Source organism: Vombatus ursinus, unplaced genomic scaffold (assembly GCF_900497805.2).
Source record: "Vombatus ursinus unplaced genomic scaffold, bare-nosed wombat genome assembly UNPS02014786.1, whole genome shotgun sequence".
Classification (NCBI taxonomy): domain Eukaryota; kingdom Metazoa; phylum Chordata; class Mammalia; order Diprotodontia; family Vombatidae; genus Vombatus; species Vombatus ursinus.
Window position 1 is genome coordinate 9011807 of NW_020954564.1, and position 16283 is coordinate 9028089.

General features: G+C 35.3%; 1 protein-coding gene and 1 pseudogene across 1 annotated transcript in view; both read right to left on the reverse strand.

Annotated features, from left to right (window-relative positions):
- The window catches only part of LOC114047112 (multiple epidermal growth factor-like domains protein 9), a 126132-nt gene that overhangs the window by 73819 nt on the left and 36030 nt on the right, over positions 1-16283 (reverse strand). The window lies entirely within an intron of this gene.
- LOC114047414 lies at positions 5496-5594 on the reverse strand (annotated as a pseudogene).

Sequence of the window (16283 nt, forward strand, 5' to 3'; positions counted from 1 at the left end):
TGATTCAATTTCTGATTGCTAGAAGTTCTTTTTTCCATCTACGGGGTGCTCAAGAAGTTTTCTTTAAACATAGTGTAATCTCTTTGCTGGTCTTTGCTGGTCTCCCTGAAGAGGCCTGAGTCTGGTCTGTCCTTGGCTTCCAACGATAACCACCAAATGATCTGGGGATACTATTTAGGGCTCTGATGAGAAAATGGTGAGGTCCAACATCTTTAGAAGCTGGCAAGGTCCAAAGAAAGGGAGGGGAAGAAGGAGACCTAACCAAGTCCAAAGCTGAGACTTTTCCTTTTCCCCAGATGGTTCCAGAGACTCAGCTAGAGCTCCACATTCACTTCAATTTCTGGAACTCCCTCTTTTCAACTCAGTTTATTATTTATAGATGATCTCTGGGGCTTGGTCAAATTTTCTGGCCTCTTTGAATAGGACTTTTGCACAATGTCATGCTAGTTCAAAGACTTGTTTGTATTTAGTCTAAGATATTTTGATTGAGCCTTGTTCTCATCTAGTTAAGGTATCAGAGACAATATGGAGTGGAGTGGTTTTGATCCCTCCCTTACACTAACATATGAAGAAGATTAAAGAAGTAGCAATAAAAACAGTTTACATTTATAAAACATTATATATAATACATACATACATAAAATATATAGCTTCAAAATGCTTTCATACTCATTATCTCACATGATACTAACTTCAACCTTGTGAAACCAATAGAACAAGTATTATTAGTTCCATTTTACAAATGAATAGACTGAAGCTCAGAAAGTTTAAGGGGTTTATTAATGGTCATATAGTTATTAAGTTGCAAAGCTATGTCTCTTACCTAAGACCTTTGACTCCGAGTTCAGTGTTCTTTCCACTATGCTACTGCCCCTTCCACTCCTACATCATGGTGCTGAATGACTAAAAGACAGGGTAGGATAGAAGTAAAATCCAAAACAAAGTTTAAGTAATTTATAGATTATAAGTTGTCCTTTAAAAAAAGATATGATCTATATAATTATCTTGGAATATAGCCTTTAAGATAATGATAACTAATATGTCAGCCTTCTGATATATCTTAATTAAGCGACCTAAATAATAAAACAACTTTGATATGAAGAGATGTCTCAAATGAGGGAATTTTTATTTGGAATATTTACACCTCAGATCCTAAGGTAGGTACCTAAGGTAATCCATAACCATCCAAAGAAGCAAGGAATCGTTACTGGCAATCATACTCATCAGTGCTATTCAGGACAAAAGATTAGCATGTGAGCAGCTCAGATTTTACTTAATTTCCAATGTAGAAACTTACACTACTTAATATATAGAGGTAATTTCTTGGAAGAAAGTATAATTGAGATGATATGGTTGAATGAATTTGGACTACTGGACTTGTTAAGTAAAAAGACACTATCTTAGTTGTGTTTATATCTTTCTCACTGTATAGCACATAATGGAGAAGGAATGTAGTCGAGTTAAATGGGCTCTGGACTGAAGTTGGAGAACCTGGGTCCTAGTTGTATCACTTTTACTTCCCCTTACTCAAAGTTTCTTCATCTATAAAATTAGAAGGTAGGACTGAGTTATTTCTAAGGTCCCTCCCAGTTCTGATTATTCTAGGATCCTACAGTTCTAGGATTCTAGTATATACTTAATACATGTTGAATGAATATATATGTTAATGAATCAATCTTATAGTACCCATTCAATGAATTCTTTAAATAATTATTCCTTAAAATAATTCTTTAAATAAATATTTTCTTTAAACCTTTTTTTAATAATTTTGTCTTCCCTCCACCTCAACAGCCTGCAAAAAGACAAACTACCTAAGACATTGATTCCAGTCCCAAAGCAAGTTTTTATTCTTTATTTTAAAAACAAATACATTATAAAAACCAACCTAATTCTGATTAAATGCAGTTTTTTCCTGAAAACCATTTGATTTGTAAGCAAGATACACTAAGTCAAATGATTACAAGACAACATAGTTGTGCTCGATTTGGTGAGATGGAGAACTTTGTATCTGATTCTGGCAAGTGAATCCTTCATCTAATCACAATGAAATTAAAGACCCACCCACATGATTTAATATTTGTCATCTGTTAATTGTTAAAATATGTTGTCAGGGCCAAAAGCATATTGTTAGTTGATAGTTTGGTTCCAGCTAAAAATAATTTCTCTCTTTTCTTTAGAACTGTCATTTGCAAAGAAGTAACTTGAGGCGCTATTTACAAATTCAAATAATTGTGGTACTGGATAGGGCTTTTAAAGGTCAATGAATATATTTTTATGTCTCTAGGCAGGAATGTATGCATACTATAACCTAGACAAGATGATAGATCTGGTACATTCTGCTAATTGTACCAAGCCCTAGAAAACCGCAAAGCTTCATGAATGAGACCTATGCTGACTCAAAAGAGTGTGGCCTAACTATTCACATAAGAAAAACTAAGTGGATGGAGACTGTCTACTGTCCGGACTATAATATGCTGTTAGATAGATTCTCATATTCCATCAGTATGTAAAACTTGGATAGACACCACATGTGGGCAATAAAATAGGCCCAGAATTGTAAAGGAGGAGGCAAGTAAATTGGTTTGTATTTGGGAAACTGCACAGTGCTTTTAATGAGTTCAAGCTTCTCCCTAAAACACAAACCATCTTCTAAATATAGATACACTTCTGCCAAAAGATACGTGGCTACAAAGTATGGAATACGGCAGTATCTGAAGAATTAGAGTGTCAGAAGGAGGTTAAAGGTTAAAGGAGGGTCAGAATAGAATGCAGCATACTATCAGCAAAGAACTGTGGACATATAAGAAGTCAAAAAAAAGACATGATTAGAAAAGGCAGGCTAGTCATGTAGCAAGAGAGGGATAATTGACAAACAACCTGTGTTTTCTGCTCAAACACATGCAATGTCAGGACGTCTAGAGAAAGGACCCTAGAATGGTAGGTAAATCAACCTACTCTACACTCCCAGGGAAAACTTCTGAGAGAACATGGACAAGAGTCACAGAAGATGAGAAGTAGGTAAAAATCAAGATCAACCCAACTGAAAGGAGCACCCACTTAGATGAGATGACAGCACCTTCTAAGTAATAAAGCAGCATTCAGTACACACAAAAGCTTGCTTCTGTTTTTAACTTGGAATCTGTGAACTTTTTAAAAAAATATTTTGATAACCATATTTCAATATAATTGGCTTACTTTGTAATCCTGTATATTTTATTTTATGCATTTCAAAATATTATTCTGAGAAGAGATCCATGGGCTTCACTAGACTGCCAAAGAGGTCTATGACACAAGAAAAGTTAAGAATGTGATCTAGAGGGTTTGTATGCAATGACTAAGATCTATTTATGTATTTATCTAAGAATTAAGAGTGTTGGCTTTCTAGGAGGAAGGGAGAGTGCTAGACTGGAGACTCAGAAGAAACAAATTTAAGGAATTAAGGGGTTTTCCTATGGTTGTAACAACTCAACACTAACTAGTTTGCGCCAGATCACTACAGCTTCCTAGGACTCAGTTTCTTACTCTACCAAATGAAGGGTTGGGATTAGGTGAGCTTCTAATGTCTCTTCTACCTGCAGCACACTAATGTAAAACAGTACTCACTCTCTTTGAAATTGGAAAAGCCAAGTTTTGGTGCCATCTCTGCTACTTACTAGCAGAGTGAAAATGTTACTAGTCAAGTTACCTCTTAGAGTCTTATTTTTCTCATATCCAACTTCTCAGTGTTGTGGGGTGGGAAAGCCTTTGTAAATTTGGAGGGGGGTCATGCAGGTCTGGGATTTCATTCACATAGAAAACTCCAAATGAGGAAACTCTCTCCAAAAGTGGAAATAAGGAACTGTTCTGCAACTACTTCTAATCTTTGGGAGATGTCTGAGGGTACTGAAAAGTTGAGTGATTTGTCCAAGATCATACAGTCAGTTATATAGGTAGGTCCGATTGTTAAGCTCAGCCACTATCCACTACATGAGGAATTTAAGGTATTACTACTATTATTCTGCATTCCAAGTTCTAATATTTTTGTGATTATATGATTCTAAATGAACTTAACCAGATTCTATAGTTGTTTGAATGCCCAGAAATGTAGCAAGTTTATACTTGTTAGGTTGTGTTATTCACACTACTTTCATAAAGTAGAAGGGGGGGGAGTGGGGAATGGGGCATGAGTCACTCCCAACAACCCTTTAAAGAACTAAGGCTGGCTTTTTTGAGAAAAAAAATATTTTTGCCTCATGTTCAGTATTTAATCTACTTAATATTCAAAATGTTGACAAATTTCCTGACTTCCTTGCCATTCTTTACCATTATTCAACCCTTACCCAGTGTAAACATTTCTCTCCAGTACAAGCTCTGAAGCTCTTTATCACCATGACTAAGCATTTGGATAACCCTTCAACCCTTCATATCCAAAAAAGAGCTTTATAACAGCAGAGATCACATCATCCATTGTTCTCATCACCTGTTCCTTCCCCTCTAATAAACTGAGGGACTGAAAAGATTAATATTTCATAGAGTAATAGAGGGGAATTGAGTACAACCCCATGCCTAGTGGATGAATCTCTTCTACAATATCCTTAACAAAGGCTAATATAGTTTCTATTTGACCATAATTTGACATAATGCAAAAAAAAAAGAGCTCACATTTATAAAGTTTTACAGTTTACAAAGTGCTGTCCTTACAACATCTTTGTGAGGTAAGTAGAACTATTTTACAAATGAAAAAACTAAGGTCCAGAGAAGGGAAATAACTTACCCAGTAACCAAACAACTGGTTAGGTGCATACCATTGTAACTGGGCTACAAGTCAGAAGATCTGGGTTCCAATTCCTTCCTCCCTACCCCAAGTTGTGTGTTGTTAGGCAAGTCATTTAACTCTTCATTTGATTAAATGATTTTGAAAATCCTTTCAGTTATAATCATTTTTGGTTCTATGACACAAATGTAGATACCAGGTCTTGAACTAAGCTCTACTTAAGACAAGAGTGCTCTTTTAAGAGTTCCCAAACAGTTATAGACAACTTTCTATGTTCTGCCATTATCATAAACTGTTCCCTTGTGGTGCTGTCAGAGACAGAATGTTAAATGAAAGTAATGGACCTAATATGTGATTTCTTATGTGATTTAGTTCATAAGTTCATAAATTTAGAACTAGAAGGGCCCTGGCAATCATGTAGTCTGATGTCCTAATTTTATAGATGAAGAAACCGAGGACTTAAAAGGTTAAATGATTTGTCTGGAGTCACATAGGTAATCAAGTGGCAGAGGTGAGATCAAACCTAGATCCTCTGACTTGTGAATGTTCAGTTTTCCACTAAATCTTGATGACTTTCTCATTATAAAGTAGAACATGGAGTATCTCAGATCTCAGCTTACCTCTCTCTTTTATAGATAAGGTACAATAAAGATCTTGAGTAATTAAAGAATTTGTCCAAAGTGTCACACCTACTTTGTTCCTAAGCCAGATGAAAACCTAGCTCTTCTGTCACCCAACAACAACAACAAAAAAATGTTTCATGAATTTACATGTCATTCATGTTAAGGGGACATGTTATTTCTGTATCATTCCAATTTTATTATAAGCACTGCTGGTCTGCATACTTTTTATTTGAACATTTCCTGTTAATTCAATTCAATAGACATTTATTAAGTGCCCACCATGTAGAAGGCATTGGGGGAAACAGAAACAAAAAAGGAAACAGAGGAGGTCAGTTAAGAACTGATTCCTCTAAAAGTATTATACAATCTAATCATAAGAAATTTTCCCTGAAAGAAGGAAAGAGATTTTGTTCTGACTACCTTCTAATAAAGTTTCTTTAAAAGGGCCAGAAGGTACTTAGACATGGTGACACTATTCTTCTGTGTGTATAAAATACACACTCAATTTAAGATGAAAATGTTAGTTATGTTCTGATGATACATACAAGTGAAAATAATTTTTAAAAACCACCAAAAAGATAATTAATGAGTATTATTTCTAGGGTTTGTTGGGAGGAAAAAAAACCAGTACAGGAAAGTAGCATGGGCTCTAGAGTCAGGAGCCTTGAGTTCAAATCTCACCTCTGAAGTTCACTACCTATGTGACCTTAGGTAAATTATGTAACTTTCCCAGACTTTGGTTTACTTATTTGAAAAATGAGGGAGTTTAGGTCTAGCTGGCCTCTGAGGTCATCTTCTGTCTCTAGATGTATGAAACTGCTACTTGTAATAATAAAAAAAAACCCTCTCCTATTTCTGAAGGTTACAATGATATTAGATAGAATATGTTACTAAAGGAGGTCTGGGATCTTATGCTGGGATCTCATACTCAAACATTTTAGAATAGGCTAAACAGTAAGCCATTTGTAATATAATACTCTACAAGCATTGTCTCAACCCTGGTCATAGAAACAGAAGACATGAGTTCCAGTGCTCCCGTTTACTAGCTGTGTGATTCTGGGCAAGTGACTTCATCTATCTGAGTCTCAGTTTCCTCATCTATAAAATAGGGGTAATATTTGATCTACACTTGTCTCACAGAATTGTTGTGAGGAAAGCACTTTATAAAGTGCTACAAACTTATAAACTATAAGCATTATAGTTTATAAACTATAGTTTATGACAAACTCTTAATATATTATGACTCTGAATGAAGCTTAAAGGAAAGGAAAGATGAGAATGAGAGAAGATACAGGAGGCCAGAATCTGCTCTCTGGTGTTGCAAGAAGATAAATGAACAGAAAGACATACACACAGAAACATGTATGCCTATTAGGACCTTGGGGAAATCTATGTTTATCTGGGCCAGACACTACTCATTGTCTAATCATTCTAGTCCTCTTTCCAATCCATTCTCCACATAGCTGCCAGAGTAATATTCCTAAAGCCCTGGGTGGACCATGTCATTTTCTTGCTCAAGAAACTTCAGTGGCTCTCTACTATTTCAGTGATCAAATAAAAACTTCAGTGCTTGGTATTCATAGTACTTCAAATTTGACTCTAACATATCTTCCTAAACGCATTTCATACTATTCCTCCTCACACGCTATTCTCTAGCCAAACAGACTTCCTTGCTGCTCTCCATACACAATATCCCATCTCCTGCCTCTATGTCTTTGTACTTCATGTCTGAAATGTTCTCTCTCCTCATCTCCCCTTCTTGGGATCCCCGATTCCCTTCAATGCTTAGCATAAGGTTCCATTTGTATAGGAAGCCTTTCCTGATCCTCCCTTCTCTCTCTCTCCTTCTATTCCCTTCTTCCCCATTCCCTGCTCTCCCTTCAGAAATTATTATGTATTTTGCATATATGTTAAACTTATTTGTGTAATTACTTTGTATTTGTTTTGTATATATTTTGAATTTGCTTATTTTAATCTGAACTTAATCTGTATAAGTTGTTGATTATAATAGAATATAAGTTCCTCTGGGGAAAGAGCTGTTTAATTTTTATCTTTCTTTCCTCAGAACTATTACAGTGCCAGATCCATAAAAGATACTTGGTAAATACTTGCTGAATTAAATTTTGTTATCCTTTCATACTTCAAATATTCATAATTTAATTGTTTTAAGTACACACTTCCACTTATACAGTTCTTAGTTCCTCCATGATTAATAATTTTTAATAATAATTATTATTAATAATAATAATCAATAATTAAATGGTTAATAATTTTTGAGTTGCTACGGGTGTCATTTGAGTTAAGATTTAAAAGGTGGACAGGAATTCAATAGGAAAAGTGGGAGAGAGGATACCACAGTCATCAGAAGTAGCAGGAGCAGATGCACAGAGCTGGGAAAGTAGAGAGTATGTTTGAAGCATAAAGGGATTTGTTTAGCCATAGCTTAGAGTATACAGAAAGTCACCGAGTATGAAGCTGAAAAAGTTGGGAGGCACCAGGTTGTGGAAGGCCTTGAATGGCAGGCAATCAAGTCTGAACTTTATTCAGTCCACAATAGGGAGCCACTGATGATTTTTGAGCAAAGCAATGATATTGCCCAGCTCTATGCATAAGACAGATTATTCTGACAACAAGAAGGAGAAAGCAGAAGGGGAGAGGGTAAAAGAAGACCTATGAAGAGGCTATTCATATAGTCCAGGAAGATGGTAACAAGAGAGAAGTCTATCCAGGGCTCTCTCAGTTAGGACAATCAAAGGGAAAAAAAAATATTTCATCTATGCAAAGGAGTACTATCAAAGGCATCCTTCATCATCAATATCATTCCTATCATTTGTTGAATGGACGTTGTACAAAATAGTCAGTGAATTTGTTTTTCTTGGCTGCACATATTTGCAATGAGTTTTGCTTTTCTTGCTTGCTTGATGGGAAAAGAATGTGGATCTGAAAATAAAATAAAATTGAAAAAAATAACAACAACCTAGGGTGGTATTCATGAGAATGGAGACGGGACATATATGAGAGATGCTGTAGATATGAAATCCAAAGGACATGATGACTGATTGGATAAGAGAGATGTGAGAGAGGGAAGAGTGTGAGATGACTCTAAAGTTTCAAACATGACAGTTTATCTGTTCCCCAGAAGATAGGAAAATTGCATAAAATCAAATGGACCTCCTAAAACAGTTACATAAAGTGTTACCATACTTGCATTTTGTGACTATATAAAGAGAAGACTAAGCTTGACTATCATTAGTCATTATGGTCTTCTTTAAGAGGGTGCCTTCATTTGAATATGATACCCAAATGTCTGAGAACAATATGCATCCTTTTCACTCCCTCAACAATTTTTTTCTATTCATTTTAACAACTGCTAGAGCTCTGAGATGCTTGTGTTGTGTAAGAAATGAGATGGCTGAGTAAATGAGGGCAGACAATGAGAGCAGTATGGCAAAAGAGTCTGCCCACGCAGATGTTTTCCAAAGTAGGAGTCTATCCAGGGCACCCTCATTTAGGGAGACCAAAGGAAAAAATGCTTTATTTTTGCAACTGCATTACCAAAAGCCATCTTTTATCAATAGCATTAGTCTTATCACTTGTAGAATAGATACTGTAACACAACACTGAAGAAATTATGAGGGCAGGGAGGCTTAAACACCAAAGTAATAAAGGAATTGCCATTCAAGACTCTCCATAAGCATTACCCTATTTTTCCAATCTTATGTTACATCAATGAATTCCCATTTAAAAGACTTAGAGAGTAAGTTGAACTGTTGAGAAAGTTGTTTGTTGTTGTTGTTTTACTGATGGATCTGACACCTCAAAGTAACTTCCCACCCATGGCAACCTGGAGAAGAACTGGTATTCATCAATAAGTACTATTCTGTAGTATAGGTGGATGTATAAATAGCTTGGTTTGCCAGAAAGAATACTGGCCTAGGACATCAGAAGACATGGATTATAGTCCTGGCTCTGACACTTAATTTTTTGTTGACCTTAGGAAAGTCATGTAGCCTCTCTGATCTCTGTTTCCTTAGTTGTAGAATGAAAGGAGAGGCTCCTATACTTCCTTCCAATTTTGAGATTCTATGATTCCATGACATAGAATCTATGACTCTGTGGTATGTTAAGTCAATAATATAAAATAGCACTACTGAAGGTGATATTTTATGAGGGTTTTGATTGGAAGGCTAATACTGGATCTATTGAATAATTAATACTCATTAGATACAGTGATGAACATTTAGTTAAGTGAATCTTCCCTGGTCCCTTCCTCCTTCAGGATAAAAATTCTTAGGTACTATGGTATTTTTCACTGGCAATGCTACCTATACAATGACTAATTAACCACCAAAATTTTTTGGTATTGAGGCACCCCAGTATTAAGTAGGACATTTTCTTGAGTTCAGCAATCATTGACATATTTCTCATACTGAACTTTGCTAGAGAATAGAATTCCCCTTAACGTAAGTGAAGGAGCACTTGTTTTGGCCCAGATAAAAGAAAAATGCTGTCATATTCCAGAAAAATATAAGCATGATGATCAAATGGTAAAGTGGGGAAATGCCAGTATTATAAGAAAAATAATGTAGTAGCAGAGATTATATACGAAATGTGTTTCTAATGGAAGTGACCTTAGAGTTCATCTCATCTGATCCCTTATTTTATTTTAATAAATGACGTTATAAACTTAATACTAAACATCAATATAATTAAATTTGTTGGGCAACACTTCCATTTAAATAAATGAAACTCAATGCACAAAACATCATAACTTATCAGTCACATATGCTAAGTCTCCATCGAGTCTTTTTCTCTATTCATTCCTATTCATTTTTTCCTATATGTCACCTTGGTTAATGTACACACTGTTCTGGTTTATTTGTTTTTGCTTCCATATTTCTTCCTCTTACTTATCAATCTCAGTTGCAGTTTAACTTATCGATAGACATTATAAGGTTGTTATAAATATCTTTGGACTGCTGATATTTCTTCTTAATAAATTGTCGGAGTTTATTCCCAACAATAGAATTATTAGGCCAAAAGACGTGATTTTGGACCTTTTGCTGCATGCTGAAAGGTTGCTTTTCTAAAAGATTCCACTAATTTTCAGTTGTACCAGCAATGAAAACATGTGCCTGCTCCTCTGCAATCCCACCAGCAATGAATTTTCTTTTAAATTATTTGGGTCAATTTAATGGACATGAGGAGGTTCCTCAAAACTTTTAATTTGCATATTCTTGATTGTGGTAGACTACCTTTTCAAGTGATTAACAATCTAGAGTTGCTCTTCTGTAAAAATATTTGTTATTTTACATCATTTGATATAAACACTACAGTTCATAACATTTGTCCTATCACTAATTTTAGCAATAGAAATCTATGTGTGCTACCAACAAGTCAAGCAAGTTTCATGTGTTTATTTAATAACAGAAATGAAAAAAGCTTGCCTTGCTTTGTTGTATAATCATAACTCTATAAGACTTTTAAGTAAATCAATCCTGAGGCAGATTTAAAGGAACAGGAAGAGACCTCTCATTATCTTTGTTAGAAATGATCATATTTAATGATTCTTAAAGTACAGAGAGAGTTGTACTAGATAACCTCTAAGGACCTCTCTTCCAGCTTCCTGATTTCATGTTCTAAGGTCCTTAACAGTTCCTTCATTCTATGCTGTAACATTCTACTATAATATATATAGAAGTGTGGGACACATGTATACAGTGTTATTTCTCTGTCTGCTAACTCTATTCTCAGAATCTGCTCCAGATGGTATTTTGTAAAGAACTCTAAATTTAAAAGTATTGGCTCTACTACTTAACTGAGTGACTCTGAACGAGTCACTTTACTTCTGAGCTTCATTTTCCTTTTCTATAATTTGGGGACCATAATATCTGTCCTATATACCTCATAGAGTTGTTATGAGGATCAAACATATAAACAAAAAATATAATGAATATAAAATGCTTTGCAACCATATAGAATAAGTATTAACTCCTATTATTAAACAGCTACTCCTTATATATACATGTTAATATAACCATATATTTTTTAATTCAATTTTATTTTATTTTTAGTTCTGATTCTTTCCCTCTCACCTCCATTTCCCACACCCATTGAGAAAGCAAGAAAAACAAAACCTATTACAAATATGTACAGTCAATCCAAGATGGCAGGGTGAATGGAGGTAATACAGCCACACTCCCCTCCACAAACTTCTCCAAACAGATCTATGGACTAGACTGAATCCAGACGGTAAGATCCATAAAAAGTTACAATTAATCATTTTTCTAGTCCATCTCAGCCCAGAGAGACAGATAGGGAGACGTATGGACCCTGAGAATAAGGTCAAGCAATGGGCATGCCCCTCACTGAGCACTCTAGTTCACAGGGAGAAGCTATGCACTAGGGCAGAAGGAACGCAGACCCAAATCAGGGTACCCTGAGACCCATACAAGGTGCCAACTGGCAGCTTTGTCATTCACTACTCAGTTCTCGTCACAAATCCAGGCTGGACTTAAGCAAGGGAGTGGTATCTTCTTGTAGGGAGGCCCTGTGCTTTGTATGGAGAAAGGAGGAAGTTCAGAAGCCAGTAGCAGCATGGTATGTTTCAGACCTCAGGCACAAAGCAGGATCTCACTTCTAGCATCTATCCTAGTCTGTACAAGAATAACCAGGGTAGAAATCTCAGAACAAAAGGGAGCCTATAATTCTGCCACTCTGTTGTTTTTTTGTAAAACAATAGTACTTTCCAGCTGGCTGATAGAGGCTGAGTCCAGCAGCAGTGTATTCTTTCTTACACCCAAACCCACGCCCATCACTTGCAGAACTGAGACTGCAGGGGGTGGGGGTGGGGTGGAGGGGCAGCAATCAAACTCTGCCCTGGATCCAACCACTTTGAGGGCACTGAAAATTTGTAGATCCCCAGATTGTTCCTGACATCTTAAAGTAATACAACATTCAATAATATCCCAAGAAAGTAGCAACATGACCAGCCTAGACCTTCCCTCCAGAAATTCTGGCAGGACCTACCATAACATCAAGTCCAAAGTTAGGAAGTAGGCTAGAAGAATGGGTAAACAACAATAACAACAACTCACCAAAATGAGTTATGATGATGGCAGGGACATTCAAGACACAAATACAGAAGAAAATAATTCTAAAACATCTACAAGCAAAAGTCTTAGAAGAAAAACACAGCTTGGGGACAAACTATTATCCCTGGAATAGATGAAGCAGTAGTTTTTTTTTTTTAAGAGTTAAAAATGTTTTCATAAATAGAATGTAAGGGATTGAGGGGAAAATTTGGAAAAGAAATGAACGCTATGGAAGAATTAAAAAGGAATTATCAGCTCAGCACAAAAGGTACACAACTTTGCCTAAACTCCCTAAAAACTCGAATGAACAAAAATGGAAGCAAATTAGCCCATGAAGCAACAACAAAAATATTAAAAGAAAGTCAAAAGGGTGAAAAAATAGAAGAAAATGTAAGATATCTCACAGCAAATATAAATGACCTGGAAAACAGATCAAGAAGAAAAAAGAAAGTAAAAATCACTGGACTGTATGAAAGCCAAAAAAAACAAAGTCTAGACATTCTATTTCAAGAAATCTTAAAAGAAAACTGCCCAGATCTTTTAGAACTAGAGGACAAAGTAGAAATAGAAAGAATCCACCAGTTACCTCATGAAAATAATCCTAAAATGAGAACTCCCAGGAACATCATAGCCAAAATCCAGAGCTTCCTGGTCAAAGAAAAAAAAATACTGCAAGCAGACAGAAAGAAACAACTCAAGTACCAGGGAAACATATCCAGGATCACATACAATTTAACAGTCACCACTATAAAGGAGAGAACTTGGGATATTCTGGATATTCAAGAATATCAAGAACTGAGTATTCCAGAAGGCAAAGGATATAGATTTATAACCAAGAATAACTTATCCAGCAAACTGAGTATATGGCTGGAAGGTGAGGGGGTCAGGGGAAGGAGGAGGTATTGGACCTTTAATGAAATATGGATTTCCAAGCATTCCTGATGAAAACACCAGAGCTGGAGAGAAATTCTGAAGTTCAAACATAAAACTAAAGAGAAACATAAAAAGATAAATATGAATAAATAATGATAAAGAACTAAACAAAGATAAATTGCTTATATTCAAATATGAGGAAATGATACATGTGACTCCTCTGATCCCTACTATTATCAGAGTTTATAGAGGGAATCCAATTAGAGAGAAGGCCTAGGAGTGGTTCCGGAAAGAGAGAAGAGGAATTCTCTGCCATGGTTGGAGTTGGGGGGATGGGAGGAAGGTTAGGGGAAATTGTTTCATGTAATCAGGGTATACAAGTAGACATCTATACAAGAAAAAAGAAAGGGTAGATGAGAGAAGTGGATGGCTCTTGAAACTCACTATGATCTGAACTGGTCAAAAGAAGGAAGAATATACACACAGTTGAGAACAGAAATGGGAATCTGAAAAAATATGAAAAGTGCTACGGTATGTAAGTGGTGATGGAATACTCTGGTGCTGAACTCTTATCAGCATAATGACTAACTAGTATTTCAGAGGACTAATGATGAAAACATGATCCTCTTCTCCTGATAGGTGAAAGACTCAGAATGCAGAAAGATCTATATCTATATCTATATCTATCTATCTTTCTATTATCTATCTATATTAGCATACAGCCAATGTGGAAATGTGTAATGACTATACATTTGTAATGGAGAAAAAATATGTAAGCAAATTCCATGTTTCAAAAGAAAAAATCTACACTCTGAGTTCATCACTTCTCTCTCTCTGGAGATGGACAACATATTTCATCATGAGTTCTCTGGAACATTGGCTAGTTCCATTATATTGATCAGAGTTCCTAAGTCTTTCAAAGTTGTTTGTCTTTACCATATTATTGATACTATGTAAATCATCCATATAAACTGATACCATATAAATTAGAAGTTTTGCTCACCTCACTTTGAATTAGTTTATACAAGGCTTCCTAGGTTTTTCTAAAACCATCCCTTTCATTGTTTCTCAGAGAATAATAGCATTCCATCACACACATACACACTATATATGTTCAGCCATTCCCTGATTGATGGATACCCCCTCCGTTTCCAATTTTTTGACACCACAGAAAGAGCTGCTATAAATATTTTTGCACATATGGGTCCTTTTCCTCTTTCTTTGATCTCTTTGGGGTATATATACTTCCATATAATATACACACAAATAAATAAAGAAAATGAGAATATGGATGGTAATGATTTTTTTAAAATGCTCTTTACAAATTTGCTCTAACTCATCTTTCCAAACTGATTTCAAACTGCCAATCCATTTGCCCCCCAAAACACATACTCTAGATTCCAGTTAAAGAGAAGACCTACTTGATGGCCCCTATAAATGACATCCATTTTCCTCCCTCCAGGCTTTTGCACAAGCTATCCCTTATGTGTGGAATGCTCTCTCACACTCACCTCTTGTCCAATCACACTGAAGTCATTCTTGATTTTAATAAGATACCATTACCTGATACTTATTGTTCATGGGTAGGTAAAGCCAATATAATTAAAATGACAATTTTACCTAATTGATCTCTTTATTCAATGCCATCCCAATTAAATTACTTTTAAAAATATCTTACTGAGTTAGAAAAAATAATAGCAAAGTTCATTTGGAAGAAAAAAAGGTCAGGAATTTCAAAGAAACCAGGGGGAAAAAATATAAAGGAAGGAGATTCAGCAGTATCAAATCTAAAAGTATATTATAGCATTGTTGAAGTGATGGATAATTTCAATTATTTTTAATTTAAAATTTCTTGTATATATAAAACCAATGTTGCCAAGAATAGAAGGAATGCAGAAAATTGGGGGAAAACTTTCATGGACAGTCTCTCAGAAAGGATGTGATTCTGTTAGAATACTGCTGTAACATAGAAAATGATGAGCTGGTTGATTTAGAAAAATATGGAAAGACTTGGACCTATGGAGGAAGATACTATCTACTTCCAGACAAAGAGATGACAAGTAGAAATATGCATAGTATGGGATTACATATATGTGTATGAATATATGTGTACATATGTGTATTTTTATAGATATCTGTGTGCGTGTGTGTGCGTGTGTGTGCATGTGTGTGTGTGTCCTTGTTTAATTGTAGCCTTCTTTGGGGGGAGGGAAAAAAAGTGCATAGCAGAGAACAAAAGAAAACCTATAAGGAGGCAAAGAAAAGCTGAGTAGCTTTGAAAGCAATGTGTACTATTTGTTATATAGGTTTATTTGAAATGAAAATTTATTATTTTATATTGAATCCTCTCATGTTTTGCTATGTACATGGAAGTGTTCTTTTCTTTTCTCCTGTTGTATTTAAGTTTAAAATGAATAAAAACATTTACCAAAAAGAAAAAAAGATAGCATTACCTGAATTACTTTTCTTAGTTTCATGATAAATGTACTCCAAGTTGAACTGTGTATAGTTCATATTTCTGAATCTTGTTTTCTGGTATCTCATTTTGTCTAAATAGAGATCAGATGTAAAGATCAAAATCTGTTGCTTGATTCCTCATATGATCCCTAAATATTTTATACTTCCCTAATGCTCTTACTATAGTACAATGAATATTACACTTCTGTGCACATTTTATCTTGCCTGTAAGACATAAACTCTTTGGACATACATATATTTTATTCATCTTTTCATTTCTACTTCTAGTCCAGTGCTTTCCACAAACAGGTACTTAATAAATGTTTTCTTTTTTTTTAATTTATTTATTTATTTTTAGTTTTCAACATTCACTTCCATAAGATTTTGAGTTTTAAATTTTCTCCCCCTTCTTCTCCTCCCTCCTCCCCAAGACAGCATGCAATCTGATGTAGGCTCCACACATACATTCCTATTAAACATACT